General features: G+C 38.7%; 1 non-coding gene across 1 annotated transcript; it reads left to right on the top strand.

Moving 5' to 3' along the window:
* Nucleotides 1–867: 867 nt before the first annotated feature.
* Nucleotides 868–940, top strand: TRNAC-ACA. Its single transcript has one exon. It is a non-coding gene; the product is annotated as a tRNA-Cys (tRNA).
* Nucleotides 941–3,164: the final 2,224 nt, after the last annotated feature.

The following is a 3,164-nucleotide window of genomic DNA, read 5'->3' as shown; positions in this document are numbered from 1 at the left end:
CGTATAGATTTTCCAGGAGACCCTTGGAAAATCACAAAGATTTATTATTTATCTTAGAAAAGATGCTCTAAATAGGTTTGGTATCTCCATATTAATTAACATTATTATAAGAATTGTGTGAACAAAACTGTCAAATCAAAAGAGAGGCTTGGTTTTCCTGAGTTTAAATTTTTATAGCTAAAATATTCAGTTCAGTTCAGTTGCTCAGTTGTGTCTGACTCTTTGTGACCCCATGGACTGCAGCATGCCAGGTCTCTCTGTCTATCACCAACTCCCAGAGTTTACCCAAAGTCATGCCCATTAAGTCAGTGATGGCATCCAACCATCTCATCCTCTGTCGTCCCCTTCTCCTCCTGCCTTCAATCTTTTCCCAGCATCAGGGTCTTTTCAAATGATACTTCACATCAGGTGGCCAAAGTATTGGAGTTTCAGCTTCAACATCAGTCCTTCCAATGAACACTCAGGATTGATCTCCTTGCTGTCCAAGGGACTCTCAAGAGTCTTCTCCAACACCACAATTCAAAAGCATCAATTCTTTGGTGCTCAGCTTTCTTTATAGTCCAACTCTCACATCCATACATGACCACTGGAAAAACCATAGTCTTGACTAGATGGACCTTTGTTGGCAAAGTAATGTCTCTACTTTTTAATATGCTGCCTATGTTGGTCATAACTTTCCTTCCAAGGGGTAAGCAACTTTTAATTTTATGGCTGCAATCACCATCTGCAGTGATTTTGGAGCCCTAAAAAATAAAGTCTGCCACTGTTTCACCATCTATTTGCCATGAAGTGATGGGATCAGATGCCATGATCTTAGTTTTCTGAATGTTGAGCTTTAAGCCAACTTTTTCACTCTCCTCTTTCACTTTCCTGATGGCTCAGATGGTAAAGCATCTGCCTACAATGCAGGAGACCCAGGTTCGATCCCTGGGTTGGGAAGATCCTCTGGAGAAGGAAATGGCAACCCACTCCAGTACTCTTGCCTGGATAACCCCATGGACAGAGGAGCATTGTAGGCTACAGTCCACAGGGTCACAAAGAGTCGCACACGACTGAGCAACTTCACCACTTCTTCACTTCTTTCACTTTCATCAAGAGGCTCTTTAGTTTTTCTTCGCTTTCTGCCATAAGTGTGGGTTCTTCTGCATATCTGAGGTTATTTATATTTCTCCTGGCATCTGGACTCTAGCTTGTGCTTCACCCAGCCTGACATTTTGCATAATGTACTCTGCATATGAGTTAAATAAGCAGGGTGACAATATACAGCGTTGACATACTCCTTTTCCTATCCAGTCTATTGTTCCATATCCGGTTCTAACTGTTGCTTCTTGACCTGCATATAGATTTCTCAGTAGACAGGTAAGGTGGTCTGGTATTCCCATCTCTTTCAGAATTTTCCACAGTTTCTTGTGATCCACACAGTCAAAGGCTTTGGCATAGTCAATAAAGCAGAAATAGATGTTTTCCTGGAACTCTCTTGCTTTTTTGATGATCCAGTGGATGTTGGCAATTTTATCTCTGGTTCCTCTGCCTTTTCTAAAACCAGCTTGAACATCTGGAAGTTCATGGTTCACATATTGTTGAAGCCTGGCTTGGAGAATTTTGAGCATTACTTTACTACTGTGTGAGATGAGTGCAATTGTGTGGTAGTTTGAGCATTCTTTGGCATTGCCTTTCTTTGGGATTGGAATGAAAATTGCCTTTTTCCAGTCCTGTGGCCACTGCTGAGTTTTCCAAATTTGCTGTCATATTGAGTGCAGCACTTTCACAGCATCATCTTTTAGGATTTGAAATAGCTCAACTGGAATTCTATCACCTCTACTAGCTTTGTTTGTCATGATGCTTCCTAAGGCCCACTTGACTTCACATTCCAGGATGTCTGGCTCTAGGTGAGTGATCACACCATCATGGTTATCTTGGTCATGAAGATCTTTTTTGTACAGTTCTTCTGTGTATTTTGCCACCTCTTCTTAATATCTTCTGCTTCTGTTAGGTCCATATCATTTCTGTCCTTTATTGAGCCCATCTTTGCATAAAATGTTCCTTTGGTGTATCCAATTTTCTTGAAGAGATCTCTAGTCTTTCCCATTCTACTGTTTTCCTCTATTTCTTTGCACTGATCACTGAGGAAGGCTTTCTTATCTCTCCTTGCTAATCTTGGGAACTCTGCATTCAAATGGGTATATCTTTCCTTTTATACTTTGCTTTTTGCTTCTCTTCTTTTCATAGCTATTTCTAAGGCCTCCTCAGACAGCCATTTTGCTTTTTTGCATTTCTTTTTCTTGGGGATAGTGTTGATCCCTGTCTCCTGTATAATGTCATGAACCTTCGTCCATAGTTCATCAGGCACTCTATCTATCAGATCTAGTCCCTTAAATCTATTTCTCACTTCCACTGTATAATCATAAGGGTGTGTATCAGTGTAAATATTATAGAGATTATACATTTCATGGGGAGGCTTAGTGATTTGCTAATGCCTGTGCTGCCATAATGCATTCTTATGCCTCAAGAAACTATTGATTAAATCTTTACAAAATAATTATTTCCTGTACCCCAGTAGTAAACTATGATACTTTTAGCAGAGTGATAAATTAACCATAGCCCCTCCATCTCATCAACTGATTTTCTGCTTTTAGACATTTGCCTCAAGTTTCTGATATAATCCAGAATCTAACATTTGTGTCTTCAACAAAGAAAGACAGTCATAGAACTTCTTGGAAAGGATTCTAACAGGTACTCTGAAATTAAAGAAATAGAAATAAAAGAATAGTTTGTGTCTACAGGCTTCCCAGTTGGCATTGGTTAACAACTTTGAGATTATGGTATGGATTTCTAGTTAGGATTTCTAGAACCCTTCTTAGTGCAGAAGCAAACAGACTTTGCAAAAGCAGATTGCTGACTTGAGACCTGATGAAACAAAATTCATCATTTTGTACTGAGGAAAACAATCTTATTATAATTGCTTAAAACATTACTGGAATTTTTTTAATGTTTGATTTTTAATATTATGTAAGGAAGTCTCATGCATTTTCTTCTAAAGCTATTCCTAACACTTAATTTAGTAGAGTATGCTTCTGTAAAAGTAAAATGAAACATTTTAATGCTATTTGTCACTGGCCTCTCATAGTTCAGAAACAAACAGTAGTTTTTACTTGAGTGCCCTT

Source organism: Oryx dammah, unplaced genomic scaffold (genome assembly GCF_014754425.2).
Source record: "Oryx dammah isolate SB20612 unplaced genomic scaffold, SCBI_Odam_1.1 HiC_scaffold_23, whole genome shotgun sequence".
Lineage (NCBI taxonomy): Eukaryota > Metazoa > Chordata > Mammalia > Artiodactyla > Bovidae > Oryx > Oryx dammah.
The sequence above is the reverse complement of the archived record's forward strand: the minus strand, read 5'-3'. Positions and strand labels throughout refer to the sequence as shown.